The sequence below is a fragment of the Xiphophorus couchianus genome, chromosome 2 (assembly GCF_001444195.1).
Source record: "Xiphophorus couchianus chromosome 2, X_couchianus-1.0, whole genome shotgun sequence".
Classification (NCBI taxonomy): domain Eukaryota; kingdom Metazoa; phylum Chordata; class Actinopteri; order Cyprinodontiformes; family Poeciliidae; genus Xiphophorus; species Xiphophorus couchianus.
Window position 1 is genome coordinate 14,158,192 of NC_040229.1, and position 16,238 is coordinate 14,174,429.

General features: G+C 36.7%; 1 protein-coding gene across 2 annotated transcripts in view; it reads left to right on the forward strand.

Moving 5' to 3' along the window:
* sema4ba (sema domain, immunoglobulin domain (Ig), transmembrane domain (TM) and short cytoplasmic domain, (semaphorin) 4Ba) overlaps positions 1-16,238 on the forward strand; it is a 56,135-nt gene that overhangs the window by 12,497 nt on the left and 27,400 nt on the right. The window lies entirely within an intron of this gene.

Below are 16,238 nucleotides of genomic sequence, written 5' to 3' on the forward strand. Positions count from 1 at the left end.
TTATATGTTCTGTTTGCTTACTTTTCAGTGTGTGACACTGTGACCTTTGAAAAATCTCACGCTCTTTTTCAAATACTACGTACCAATAAAGATATACTATCAGGAACTAATGAAAGATTTTGAGGGCTTTCATTGAAATATTCAGAGTAGCCAAATAAAAATGTCAAACTTCAATGTATTTATAACAGTTTTATGTCATAAAGCTGTAGTGCATATTTGTGAAGTGAAAGAAAAAGTACACAGTGCATGACTTAAAAAAATCTTTTATAAATAAAAACTTAAAATGTGACGTGCCTTTAAATTCAGATCCAGCTTTGTTGGAATTACTGCTGCACGTCTTTAGGGGTGTGTCTCATCGACCTGCGGTGAGGTTCATAACTGCACTGACTCCTGGAATAGGATGTACAAATGTCTATACAAAACAGAAGCTTATGTTTCAATTTTGACTTTGTTCAAAACATTTTATTGTTTTTATAAGCTCTTAAGTGTGCCTTCATCAATCCCATACTCTTCAGCAAGAGAGCAGCAAAAAAAACAAAACAATTAATGTAAGGTAAAATTAAAGAAGTCCACCTCTAATAATTTTGTCATTAAGCTTGTCCCATTTGACCTGTGACTCTCTGCAGCTCCAGTTACCTCTGACTAAAGCTCTCTCTTATCTTTTTTGTATTGAATTTGATTTATAGGTACCAGAATGAAAGAGACTGATTATAAATGCATGCTGAAATTTTCAGATTTTTATTAGCAAAAGGTTTAAAAATAATGTCAAATTTTTTCTCACATATTTTGTTTACAACACACTGCACTACAATGGTTTATTGTAGATATAAAACTAATAAAATACCCTACATTTTTCTGGTTGTGCAAAATGTTAAACAGTTGAGCAAGGCAACAGACTATGTAGAAATAACATTCTGTTGTACTTGAAATCTCTTCGAGTTTTCTTTTGCCCATCTGCAAGCTACAAAATGTAAATATTTGCAACCTTCTTCCAGTGATCGTTTTAAGCCGCCTTCATTCTTCTTTCAATAGAGATATTTTAGTTTTTGTTTCCACAAGTTCATTTTTCTCTTTGAATGATGATTAAACCAGCTTTCTGGTGTCAAGCAGGCTACACCTCAAAGGTCAGGAAGCCAAGTAGTTTAACAATAAGAAAAACACTTTATGGATTTAGTTCGTTTCAGTTTCCCAAGAGGAGAATCTGTCTCTGTTCTCTGGTGATTGCTCAAAAAAGTCTTGATCTCCCTGCTGAAACCCAGTCTGTTTTTGTCTAACAGGACACTTTAGACATAACCCTCCCAAGCCAAGCTTTCACACAGACACACAATCCCAAGCAATAAACAAGTCAAGCTGGCAGAACTAGGAATAAATGGGAGCTTTCATAAATTTTTCAGAATGGTTAATTATTCCAAGAGAGGGGTGGAATATAATCAGCTGCAAAATCACATTTGTGGACGCAGAGTTTTTTTTTTTTTTTTCTTTGTACGGCCTCGCATATGGAGACTCATGTGTCTGCTGCTGGAGAAATGCTTGTCTGCGCTGACCTTGGCTCTGCTGTTTTCTTTTGGTTTGATCCACAAAGAAAACAGCTGGCATTTGCATTCTGGATACTGCCGGCGGCCTTGACAATGAACCGCATGCTTGATGCTGTCAGGAAAAACGAGGTGTCTGTTATATCAATAGGTCAAACCAGAATTTATTAAAAAAAATAAAAATCTACAATTTATTACTGTACTGTAATTCTGCTTTGTGAAGTATTCAGTGCAGGAATATGAAAGAGCAAATTTACTTAGAGTCAACATACTGTGATGAAGCTTAATGTAGTAGTAAACTGAATCAGTCTAATCAATCTCGCCTGGCTTCAAATGTGCATCTCTTAGATTTGAATAAATATTAGGTTTTTACTTGTTTGCTTAATTGCATCTGCATATGTTCTGACTTCATAATTTCTTTCCCATTTTCTTGCATTGAAGGAGAAACAGCTTTTAGATACCTTAAAAATGTATATAAATTGAATGTAAGTGTTGAGAGGGTTTTTAATCTTTATTGTTCATGAATGTTTGTATTTATTTTGTACTTTGTGACATTTTTTGTTTGTGTAGATGTAGCGGTGCACAAACAGAGTTTGCATCTACATCAGGCTAGGCTTTTTATCCAGACTTTCTTGCCACAGGAACAGGAAGTTGGAAACAAGTTTTTTTGACAGTGTACTTGTCTGTGCTTCTGACAGTTTTGCATTATATTGTCATTGGTGATCATCTGGGGATCGGTAGGCTGCTAAAAGTTTACACTGCTTTCTTGTCAACTTTTCAGCCTTGTTTTGAGTTTTCACAATGAAAGTATTCATATACAAATTTTGTTAATTTTCGAATTAATACTCGTAAAAATATTCACACAAAGTCTTTTTAAATACACTATTTTCAACTTATGGTTTCCTTTTAGCCATATAACAAAAGCAACTAAACAGCTGCACAAAGTACAAGAAACATACTTTAAATCAGCCCTGTTGTTAATTTGCTCTATGCTTTGTAAAAATAGCTAAAATTCCTTGCACTTGTTACATAGTGTGAAAATAAAGTAAATAAAGATACTGATCCTGATACTTATCTCTTGATCTTTGGTTTGTTTTATTTTTATCTAACTTCCTCTTTATCTCCCCGTACCCTGATGAAGAAGAGCCAGAAAAGGGTTAATGTCTTTGGGAGGGGCGTGCTGTGGAGTGGCCAGTCACTTGTAACCTAAAGGTTAAACACAGGCCTTCAGGGAGTCCTGTTACTGCGCATTCACTGATGGGAACTCTGCAAATATTCATTCTGGGAGCCCAGCGGGTTCCTCTGTTTATTCCCAGTCTAGTGCTGTGCCATGATGTGGGAAATGACTGTGGACGTGGAACCCGGCCAGATTGCTGCGTTCACTGTAGTGTTTCCAAACTGCTACTTACCCCTTGTGAAACTCGCAACGCATATGTCACAAAAAGTGCTTTGGGTCGTTGTTACCATCCTGGAGTTTGTTTTTATTAGCGCAAAAAGTCTTTTATCATTGTGTGATCTTTTTTTTTTCAATAATATGTTTAGAAGTCATATGATTCCTCTTAACATCAAGTCTTCAAGACTATGTCCATTGATTCATTGCTAGCTCTGGAGCTTTGATATGATGCACCACATGTTTGTCAGGTTTTTGTTGTTCTTAGTGGTTGTGAATGTTTGTGTTCTTTCAGACAGAAGTACCAGGAGTGTTTGTGATCCCTGAAAGAGTCTCCAACCGATCCCAGTTTAGCACCCAGTACCACCTCCCTCCCCCCTGCCTAGTGATTTGATATCTCTGAGCATTCCAGGTTGTGCCCTTTACTCTGCTAATGGTTCTGCTGACCCTTTGAAGACATTCCTCTGATCACACACATTTAATTGGTCCATTTTAAACAAGTTGTTCTGTATTTTCTTGTTGAAGTACAGCAATTTTTTAAACTGGGGTTTAGGGCTGTGCGGAGTAAGCTGTTGAAATATATGAACGATGACGAAAGAATGATGAAAGAAGATGTGTGAGGCAAGTGATTAGTCATATCATTAAATCCAATAGGGAAATGGGAAGTTCCTTTTCACCCTTTAAAGTGAAAGCATGAGATTTTCTTTTACACATAAAATTTCCTTTAATAGTCCCTTTTAAAGATTTCTTTCATTGTTTTATATTGTGATGTTTCAGATTAAAAAAAATGTCCTTTTCAGCCAAAGATGACCTGAGTCATCTTTTACATCATGGTAAAATTTAGTGGTACGTAAGCCAGCCTGGTCTTGCAGGTGCATTTCAGTAAATAGAAATATTATATAAAAAATATTTATTTCAAAACTCCATTCACAAAATAAAACACAACTTGGAATGGATTTTGGAATTTCATGTTCTTCCCTTTCTTAACAATGTACCAGATTGCCAGCATTTCTTCAGGTCTCCCTCAATATGCTGCTCTAAAACAGGGCAACTGGTTAATAAACTAGATACTAGTAAACTGAACACATCTTATGGACTTCAGCAAACTTGCATCTTCCTCATGTTTTTTCATACATAGTTTTCTATTGTGCTACACTAATGTTAGCATCTTTACTGGTGTTTGATATGACACAGTAAAAATTGGATACATAACATATTGCAGTGCTATTCTAGTTTGTGAACAAAACATACACACGTAGTTGTTTTCTTGCTTCTGATGGTTTGTGTTGAACCAGTTAAAACCTAATGATGAGTGTTTTAATTGTGATGTGTGACATTTCCTCCCCAACACAAATCTGGGCGCAGTAAACGGAGCAGATTATATGACACAAACGGAAAGCCACAGCACTCTCTCTCTCTCTCACAGTGAACATCATTATAAAATGTGAAAAGGGCTTCAATACGAAATGGAAAACCTAGTTTATATTATCGAATTTATGTGAACAAACTCTTACACAGTTCTGTAGAATCCTGCATACGAAACTGGTCACACAAAACTTGTCCACGTTTCCTTTGTATAATCACAGGTTGTAGACTAAAAGCAGGTATTAGAAGATGAGGTTTTTAGGGACTGATGTCATCATAAAATGAATTGTAGGTCCAAGAGGCTCTGATCTATGACCAAAGAGAGCAGAGATGCAAACATACACCGATGGTACAAACAAGATCAGAGGGGTTATTTTGACTAAAATCTAGCTGACTCCTTAAATGTGCTTATTAGTCAGTGTGTAACCAATACAGCAAAAGGAAAAAGAAAATAAGGCCGCTTTTTACATAGGTTTGAACTAGGCTCATGAAGAAGATACTCTACACCTTTAAGCTAGCAGGTTCAAGATTTTTCTCACGTTGTTCCCCGATTTTAAAACAATAATTAAGCATCCATGGTCACACAGACAACTCGAAGTGCTTTAACAATACACATGTTGGTATCAGCCAAACTCACAACCCATCACACAATTAATATCCCTTGTGGTTGTGAGTTGCCCAAAGCTATGTTACTATGTAGAGTGGGGAGGCTGAAATTAAACTCACAATATGCCTGACAACTACTGTCACCATCATGTACCAGCTGAACCCAATAAATTATGCTGTATTTGAAATTGAATGGGAAAAAAATGTTTAAGTACAACAAAAGCTTTTCAGAAAATATTTTAATACTGCTCAGGAATGCTTTAAATTCTAACTGGAATGTAACTAAAAGACAATTAAACTGGAACTGTTGAATGAGGCATCAGTTTTTTTAACCTTTGTTTTTTTAGACAGCAGGTTAGGTGAGGTAGTTCTTTGCGTGCTTACCTCACCTCTGAGAACTCAGATATTTGAACGGTAGCAAATCTACTGTCTTTCTGTTAAAATCTTTGTGCCCACTGGTCCTGTTTGTTGACACAGTAACCTGATCTCTTTTCCTCAACGCTGTATTCCTGAAGTCCAAAACATGTATATACTTAGAGGATTGGAGGATAAAAGGAGCGCAGACCACAGGATGGCAGCCGGACTAAAAGCTTCCTGTGGCGGCGCAGGCAGCAAGGCGGACTTGGCAGATCAGCTGGCAGGGCAGATGTTTTAGGTGAGAGGCAAAGCAGATAGCACAATCTGAATAATTCATCAGATCGTATTGAAGATGTGATATATTAAGACATGGCGCACAAGACATCCTTTGGCCTCTTTCAGCACTTTTTGTGTACAGTGTAGCATGGCTGCAGGGCTCATATCAGTATGCATCTCTGCTTTCCTTCTGGCTGCTATCCACTAAATTGTGTACAGTGTAAGAAACAGTCAGAGATGTGCTGGCCAGACCTCCAGACATCTGCACAGGAAGAAGCTGCTCGGCATGCAGGTGAAGTTTAACATCACAGGAAGTAACACTGGTCATGTGTTGTCTCTGATAAGACCAGCTGGGGTCAGCGGGGTCTCACCGACTGTGGAGAGAGAAAAAAATGGTTCCAAGGAACACAGTGATGAAGATAAATTACCCATAGCTATGTTTCTCTCTAGTTTTTTTTTTTTCTTAACTATTACACAAATATTTAACTCTTCCTTATAAAAGAATAATGTTCTTGATGCAGAAAATTCTCCTGCATTGCTTTGAAATTCAAGTATACCAATTTATTCTGCGGTCAAACCATAGACCCCCTATCCTGTTTGTAAATAATGAGATGAATTTCTGGCTTCATGCAAATGTCAGAGATAAATCTGCAAAGCACTCTCTTGGGCTTTATGGAAATGGAGCCTTGAGAAAGATAAACACAGTGGATGTTTGTTAATAAGAGACTTGAATGCTTGAATATTTGTAACCACTTCTCCGCATATCACGACTAATGTCATCAATTATAAACAACATTTTTTCAATGTTTTGAATAAGATGGAAATAAGCTTCCACTTGTGTATTTTTTCTTTTTCACTTTAAGTCACAGAATAGTGGCCCAATTTCCAATCACAGATTTTGTGAAACTTTGACTTTGAAGAATTGCATAAAAGAATATCTCATTCTCTCTTTAATGACAAACTCTATTATATATTTCTTGTCCTGTTTCAATCCCTATTTATTTCTATTAGTTTCAGAGACAAAGTTGCGTCATGAGTGTTAAAGAAAGAGCTGTTAGCATTGCACATTTACTACAAACAACAAAATGATTACAGAGTTGACCTTTCAAGCCATTTTTACTATCTTATATCAGTTTTTAGAGCACTGGTTAGCACAGTTAGCATTACAGATGTCCCTGAGTGTTTGTACCATGCAGAAGATGTAGATTCTTACCTTAGCTGTGAGATTTCCAAAGGGCTTTCAGCACTTCCTAATCTGGGATGATGTGTGACAGAACTGGACTTCAAAAGAATAAAAAAGAACAACTTTGCTGTAATATCAACCAGCTTTTTGCTTTCTACTGATGTCTATCCTGTTTGAGTTAAGTACCAGACAAGAAATCCGTCTTTAGAAAATACATTTTCTTTTTATAAAGGTTTCTCACAGCTTCTTTGCATTCTTCAGCTTCATTTTTAAACACCTTACTGATAATGAAAATAGCCAAGCAAGTCTTCTTCACTCATTAACAATTTTCATTCCAAGTGTATGCAGCATTCTCTAATATCAAAAAAATGCTTGATTTTTAGTCTTAACCAGGTCACGGAGGTCAAATGTAAAAGTCAGCTCTAATTGCAATCAGTAGCAATTTTTTATTTTTTTATTTTTTTTTGTGCAGTTCTGGTAACTGATATTTCATAATCTGGCACTTTATTTGTCATTTTCATTCCAGCTTGCAGTTACCTAACCAGTCCGCACTTGTAAAATGGATAAAATGAGAGAAGGTGTTGAAATATGTGCTTCATGCTCTGGTATTAAAGTGCGGGGGCTCAGCTTTCTTGTGACACTTCATTTCAACTTCATCTCTCCATGGCATCAAGGCCCACATGCAGGCATCCATCTTGAGTGGCCTGGGACACCGTTTGGACATGTCAGGACTCTGATTTTATCTGGTGCAAACACAGATGAGGGTTTCTCTCTAAGACACAGAGGTACATTCACTGAGGTTCCTTCGGTTCAGAAACCAGTGTTAAACAGTGTTACACTTCCTCTGGATTTATAGGGAATTAAGTCATTTACATCATGTGCACAGTTGTTAGCAATATGTGTGACTGCTCAAATCTGTACTGTACCTGCAGCCGAGAACTTTGAACTCTATCATCTGATATGTTTCTAATCCTCTTATTATGCTTGTCTGGTTAAATACTGCAGTCAGTCAACCATTAAATCATCCAGCAAAGAGGTCAGTGAGGCCTATAATTCTGCTGTCCAGGCCTCTAATTATAGCATCATATATTTGCAATGTAAATATGAACAAGTGATTCAGTGCTACTATAAATAACAACTTCCAAAAAATGTGTAATTCCAACAAATTCAACTTTGCATCACAATAAAACTTTCAGAAGAGAGGAGCGATATTAAACTTGTATAACTTCCAGAACAAAGTGAAGTGAATTCAGAAAATGTGATTTTGTCTGTGATAGGTTTGCTTATCTTGTATTGCATTTATCTCTAAAGTTGAAACTTCTGGGAAATACATCAGTTGCAATGATTACAAGACCAGTGAGATTTGCTACCTGACATTCTCAGTAACCCAACTAATTGCTCTTAGCAATAAGGTAATTACTGTTTCTCTGAACAGCAACCTGTTGCGCAGAGGAGCTATTTAGAATTGTGTGTCAGAAAGAACGCAAGAAATTATCCTTATTGTGTAAGTCACTAAGTATATGGGCCATTAACAATTAAAAGTTGGACATTTCTACTTCAGAGTAAATACTGAATGCATATTGATACCATGTCCTTTAATAAATCATGCAGCTCTAGCAAAAAACATTTTGTTGTATTTTTTTTTATCATGTACCAGCACAAATTGAAAGTCTTGTAGTAAGAATGGTAGGTGTACGGTTTTAAATTGTCTTTCAAAATAGTGATTCTTGAAAAAAACTTTTTTCGAAAGATTTTGTGCTTGATCCAAACCTTAATATTATCTCTAGCATTTGCTCGAGACTCGAGCGTATGAGTGACATGAGCTCATTTGCCTTTCACTGGGCAGATGTGTTGCACCCACAGGTCAAAATTGGTCGTCTAGGATGCTCAAAGTTAATAACTGGAATTCAACCCAAACATCACTGTTCTAAAGAAATCCTAAAGTGTCTTGGATAACTGGGATAGCAAGGGTTGAGTGACTGCTGAGGAATGTGCAGCCGCCTATTGATCTTTACTAAGTGAGGTCACTTCATGTGGGGGGCAGCTGCCCACTTTCAGACATCTCATAATAGGGTCAGACTGACCCCCACAAAGATATTCTAATGTGGTCAATATGCCAACCAAAGAGGTCAAAGACAGAAAAAACCTGACTAGAGTAATGTTAAACTTTTGAGATAATGTGTAATTTTTCCTTTTTGCAAATGCACTAAAGAAATGATCATCCATTTACAATTTGTTTAGCAACAGCATACTTCAAGTTGTTGACTTCTCTGGATCTCTTGCTGTTATCTCAGTTCTGCATACCATTCGCAACTCTCAAAAACAAACTGTCTCTTGGATTAATCTGTTTTAGAGGTTAAGAATTTCAAGACGCTTTCTAGCTAAACTCATTGTGCATCTGTTTGAGCTGAGGGCATCATAAATCAAAATTATACTATAAACAGTTCCCACATGTATAATTTTAGATAGTGCGCCATAAATGATTGAAGACTGAACATGAACCTTGTTACATGGGCCTGAATGAACAGGCAATTCCATGATTTAATACTGATCGTTTCTCAGAAATCTTCTTTGGACATGTCAATGTTTTATTATTTTTTCATTTTTTGCATAATCTTCATTGATAGCACAACACATCAACACAATCAAAGCTAATTTTGAGCAATTTTTTCCTTGCCATTATCCTTTTCAGAGGAGACAAATTTGGAGTGACTATTTCCTTCTTCTCTGTTGAACAAGATGTTTAAGTTTGTAGAACCTTGAAGAGCATGTCTTTTAGTGGTTTGAGACAATCTCAATACAAAACTCTAGAGTTTTGTTGAAGGCTTGTCTCTGGACCATGTGGAGAAATGTCCATTCTGAGCCCTTTATCGGCCTCACACAGCGACGGATGCGCGCAGCTCTTTGCCCAGTGGCCTATAGCCTGAGCTTTTGTTTAAGCCTCTAAGCTACTGGAATGCGTGCAGCTTCTTGCAGCCGACATCAAGGGGGAGCAGCCACGTCGCTTTGTTTACAGCTTTTCCATGGATGCCACACCAGCCGAATCAATTTCAGTGAGCATAAATGTGTCAGAGCCTTGTCTGTTGATTGAATGCTCCATGAATTTGAAAGGGCAAAAGAAAAAAAAAAGAAAAAGAGTCGCTCATTTTCTCTAGTCAATTTGTCTATAACTGACGTTATCTAGTCTAAAATTTCAATGAGGTTTTGCTGTTTGTTTTAATTTACTGTGCATTATTTTTATTTCCATTAAGTCCTCTGATTGACAAAATACACAAACTTAATAATGACAAAAAAATTCATAATAAGATATGAAGTGACCAAACAAGATGGCAGGAAATGAGGTGGAATGTCAAAAATGTAAGCTTAAAGAGATAGTTTGGACTTTTAAAGTCAGGTTTGGTAAAATGTTGCTATCTTATGTCCAGTATCAGCTGTAAAGCTCTAGATTTAGCTGATGAGAATCCAGCTAATGGCTAGTCTGAAAGGAGGCCATATTAATATGAACCTCTATCATTTTCAAACAACTTTAACTTCAAAAACATCACAATGGTCAATGCAAACAATAATTAATGAACATTTAAACTGTCCATACAGTTGTGCTGGATGCCGATTTGCACACAAGGCAATTATTACAGAGGAAATGGTATGCTATCACTTATGGTATCTTCCTCTGTGAAACACACAACTGAGAAATGGACATCTAAAGTGTTTCCAGTCACAGTAACCCTTCCCTTAAATTGGTGTAAAAAATTTGGCTTTGGTGTTGCTTTACTTTATAAGACACTTACTTTTATCTGCTGGCACACCGACTCAAACCTATATTTACAATGTAAAGGTTACTGGCTTCTTTGTAATAATGGCACTGCATAAATGATGGCATTTAAAAGGTTCATAAAGTAGTGTTTGCATGAATCGCTATGGTGTTTCTGAAACTTAAAGTTGCTTTAAGATGAAATAAGTCTCCTGTAGTCCTGGCTCCTCCCTACCTAGCCGTCAGCTTCCTAGATTTATATTAAATCAAAACTCCAGCAATGTATTAACTTTTAGTGTAATCACACTAAAAATCTGAGCCATACCTTTAACAGTGCATTTTAAAACTCATTTTTTCAGAAGAATTAACATTGATCTTTGATGCTATACACGAAATATGCCTCCATATTTGACATGAAAAGATGCAAAAAGTACTGGAAGAAGAACACAAACACCTGATTAAGCACATAGTTAGCTATGTCTAACATTTGTGTAATATTTGTAAATGATGAAACTCAGAACCTTGATGTATTTCAGTTTTTATTTGTATAGCTGAGATCAAAATGAACAATTTGGATTAATAGAAAATCAAAGCCACTAATTCACTGCAGCAGATTCAAACAGTTTATTATAAACATTTTCTTTTTTTTTTTTAAATGAACAGAAACATTTCAAATGAGACTGAATGTTTCAACAGGTCTGACCTACTTACCAGCAGCCAGGTCTGAAACTCTGAAAAGGCTCTTCACCTGACTCTGGCAGCAGTCAGGAACTCTCATAAAAACACAAGCCCCAGATATTTTTTTTATCTATTTTTTTCAGCTTCTCCTTGTTAGACTGGACTGCATATGGGCATACTTTCTATCAAATGCAGCATAGAGTTCTTATTTCATCTGTTTGTTTGCAAGCAGTCACATTTATTAGAAAACATCTTGGACTATATTATATTCTCTTCCAACCCTGTGAAAAACAGACAGTAGTTTTTCTACAGTGCACTTTGGTTCCTCAGTAAATCTGTCAATGTAATTGTTTAGTTACAATGGTTAAATAAGGTAGAGAATGCCGCCAGGCCATCCTCTGCTATTCATTAGCAATATCTATTTAAGAACTGAAAAGGCTGCAATGTAAGCAGCCTGACCAACTGTCAGCATATCACATAGCACAGATAAAAATTCTAAAGGATCTTCCTTTTGAATTTTTTCAGTGTAATCTGACACCCCAGATGGTTCACAGACGTAACTACTGAATGTTGCATGAAGAAAGATTTTTAACTTTAGACAACATAAGGAGTTTGATGCAAGATGTCTTATTGAACCTGAAAATGTCAAATGATCTCGAAGTACTTCAAAGAAATGTTTAGATTAGTAAAAAAGAAAATAGCACTGATTAATGCTTAGTGAATAAAATGCAGTAATGTGAAACTTAGTTGTCCTCTCAGCATTAGAGCATGAAAGGTGTCGTAGACGTATGAATGCTAACTTTCCCAGAACAGGGTGTGACTACAGTAGAAAAGACTTTGGAAAAGAAATAGGCCATTTCAGCAAGATCAACAGTGCAGGCTCCTTCCTCAAAGTGGATCAACTTACACTGATTTAAAAAAAAGAAAAGCTGAAAGGGGCACAGAGAAAGAAAAAGAAGCTTTCGCCTTCACTTTCATGCTCCAGAGTTTATTAATGACAACATTTTGGCAATTTTAAGCCAGGTTAAGCTCTGTCAGATGTGTTTTGACGGGAGATTTGGCTGAATTGCCTGAAAAAGTTAAGTACAAAACCGTGAGAGGCTCGTTGTATCTTTTTTGTGAGATTAGACACTTTCAGGTAATTTCTGCCTTGTAAAAGTATTTATAAATCCTGGACCTTTCCACATCTTGTCCAATTGCAACAACCTTCAATCAGTTTGGTTTTTCTACATTTTTGCCCTTTCTTTTGGTAATTTTTTGATTGCGTTCCCCACAGCACCATCATATTTTATTATGGGAATGATGCCTTCAGGGGGTTATGTAGTGTTAGTTTTCTGCACTTGAAAGACCAAAACACGTTTATGCTCATCCAAACTGGGGACTTTCTTCCAGATCTTTACTCTATTGCTTATCTAGTAGCAACATATAAACTGGACATCATATGACTTTCTTTCAACAACAGTGTTTCATGCTTGGTCTAAATGTAGGATTTTTATCTGTGAAAAGTTCTCTATAAATAAAAGTTGTTGAGCTCTACTTTTTGTTATCCTGGCCATTGCCTTCCTATGCATTTCCACTCTATTCTAATCTCCCTTTAGTCTGAAATTTCTCCCATTAAACTTGATTTCTCTAGCTGAAATTGAACTGAGCCAATCGCCAAACAGAAGCAGAAGTTGTGAACGATGATGTTGATTTTCACTTCAACAGAGTCCACGCCTCCAGCAAGAAATTGTTTTTCAATAGATGAGACTCCAGACCAGGGGTGGGCAATCCTGGTCCTCGAGGGCCGGTGTCCTGCAACTCTTGCAAGTCTCCCTGGTCCAACACACTTGAATCCAGCAGCTGAATCACCTCCCAAGTGCAGTCAGGTTCTCCAGAGTCCTGCTAATGACCTCATTATTTGACTCAGGTGTGTTGAAGTGGAGATGCATCTAAAAGTTGCAGGAGTCCGGCCCTCGAGGCCTGGAGTTGCCCACCCCTGCTCCAGACCCTCTGTATGAAGAAAAGCATAGAACAAGGAGGCTGGATTTTAACAGGTCAACTTTGTGTTTGTGTATCATGCAAAATTCTAATAAAATACATTGGAATTTGTAGGTGATACTTGACAAAATGTAGAAAAGTTCAAGCGGCATGAATACCATTACAGGGTGCTATGGGACATAGGATTTTTGCTTGGAAACCTTTAGTAAAGACTACTTTGGTCCTTTTCTTTGCTTTTCTTCATCCTTCCCTTTTCATGATTAAGATTTTTCTTTCTGTCACGGAGCTCGTGCTGCTCTTCTTTCACAGACTGGCATTAATAGCTGTGGCAGACCCAGCGACAGACCTCGGAGCTTCACTGCTTGACATTTCATCAGCGAGACTCGTCTGCAGTCTGTGCATGTGTTATGGAAATTGGTGCAGAGGGGAAATTGAATGAAATCGAATATCTTTTCAGACATTTGAACTTTTGAAGGATGATTTAAGCACTTGTGTTAACTTTTTAAAGACAGAACTAATGATATGTTCTCAGTCACTTTCACAGCATATATTCCACTAATCAGCCAATGCATTCCTGTCTTATTTTAGCTTCATATACGATATTTAGAAAAATCAGCACTTTTGATAAAAATGACTGTTTCTGACCTGGTGCCTTTCCATACAGGAAGCAAGTTTGATTCATTGAACTCCACTGGCACTTGAGTTCAAAATGTCCCTTATCTTTGTTCAATAGTTTAATAAGATTTTAATTAGGCAATTAAAAGTCTTTGGAGTAGCATATAGTCATAATTACTGCTGTATGCTTCACTCTGAGATGAACGGGCCATTAATTATTCTGAACAGGGTCTGGGGATTGCACGTAAAATGGGTCAATCAAGAAGAACTTTTTTTTTTTTAAGTAGTCATCTGATCAGAGATACAGACATTTTCTTTTAACACTAACTAGAAGCAGAATGATGCTGCTGCAGCAGCTGTTTTTGATCTACTGTTCTCTAGATCTAAACTAATGACTCACAACTGAGACCAGATATTGAAAACAAAATGCATTGCTTGTTACAATTCCAGTTGTTTATAATGTTTTAATAATTGCTCTGATTAAAGCTTTAGAAAAATGCTTTTTTCTTTTATTTGTTTCCTGACAAATCTGCCTTCATTAAATGGCATGTTCTCCTATCTTTCCCCTTTTGAAGGGTGAAATTGAGTGTCCATCTCCTCAGTGTTTCAGCAACTAAATTTAAGAATATTTTTGCAAATAAATTCACAAAAATGTTCAAAGTCTGAAAAAGGTTTCTAGATGATATAATAATCATCTTGTTTCCTTGGTATTTTTCTTTTAAATTTCTTTTTCAACCTATCACCATAAAACCTAATCGTTTGCAGATTTTCACACAATACTGCATAAAATCCCAATAAATCCATTGAAGTTTGGAATGGAGTGGTTTGAAAAATATGTGATGTTTTTTGATGTTTGCATCGTTCACTATAATTGCAGATGTTTGTATGTGTATGTATAAGATTTTTATGAAGCAGCACAGTGAGTAAGTTAACTCATCATCTCCTTAGTGAAGAATTTGAGGAAGAACCACTCCAGACTCACCGCTTGAACGTTACTGGAGCAATGTGGGGATACACAAAAATGTGATCATAATTCATCACAAGTATTGTGTGTCAGATCTGTGTTGTGGAAGTGTTATCAAGTGTTACTCACAAACAAATATCATTAGAACTGATTAAGTGTGTTGAAGCAATAGTTGGACAGCTGAAACTTTGCACAATTTTATCATAATAGTGATTCCACACAGCTCACCTGATAAATCAGACACTCTGTGCAGTCAGACATGCTCTTCTATTTAAATCTCTCCAGGCAGATGACACTCTCCATATCTCACATCTGCTTTATGTCACAACGGACTGTTTTTAGTGATGCGGAGCAGTTTGGGGGTGGGTTGGGGGTTTGCAGTTAGAATCATAGGCTGAAGGTCACACGTGGAAACATGTAACCTGAGGTGATCCGTGTTCATCTGCATACAGGTGGCTTTTTGACACGCATGGCATGCCAAGAGGTCACGTTTGTGATTCGACACTATTCCAGACGACATGTTGAGCACTGACCCAAGCTGTTCTACTGAAATAGTAAATGGTAATGGTTCCACCACCTGTTTCAGCTGCGCTGCTATTTATACCATTCACACTCATAGAAGCGAAGCTGTCATGGAGAAGCTTTTTCAGTATATATATACATATATATATATACAACAGGAAATGATTGACATAGTTCTGGGAAACTCCCAGTTTAGTTAAATATAAAAGTCTTTTCTTCTTTTCCCTGTTGTGAAATGTTTTGACAAAGTGGCAAAAACATAACCTCCAAATGGTTTTTTGCACTATAATATATCTTTGTTATAAGTGTTTATACCAGTTTAACATCACAAGCAGCTATTTCTTTCCTCCTCACTCTATTCTGACAGATTTGCATATTTTAGGTGGTTCTTATTGCCATTTCAGCTCCACGTGTTAATGAATCAGTGCTTTTCTTGTGATAAATTCTCACCCAGTTTCCTGCAGAACATTCCTCTGTCTGATTCAACACTTTCTCTCTCTAATCAGCCATGTTCACTTTAAGGAGAACTCTTGCTTCCACTGTCATATGATAGTCTAGTTAGGAGAAACCAGACCAATGGATTAGTGAGATATAGGGTTCAGACATGGTTTGGATGGCAAAACTCTATACTTTTACAAACTGGGGGCTCTGGGATTTATAGACTTTTTATTGAATATTTAAAGAATTTAGAGGTTCCAGCAGTTCAAGTTCCCTCTGAATTTATGGTAGATGTTTTTACTGCGGTAAGATGTAAATTTTAAAGACCATAGTGGACAAACCTATGGATAGATTTGATTAATTTATGTATTATTTAAATATGTATATTAGCAGGACAGAACTCATTAAGATAAAAAAATTTGTTTTGCAAAAACATCTTGTCAAAACCGGCAGAACCACAAAAAATTGTTTCAACTTGTAAGACATGTTTGTGTGGCATTTAGTAAACAAGACACTGGATGAACAAATGGATGGTGAATAGACAGATAAAAGAATAGATGAATACAGAGCTGAATGATGCA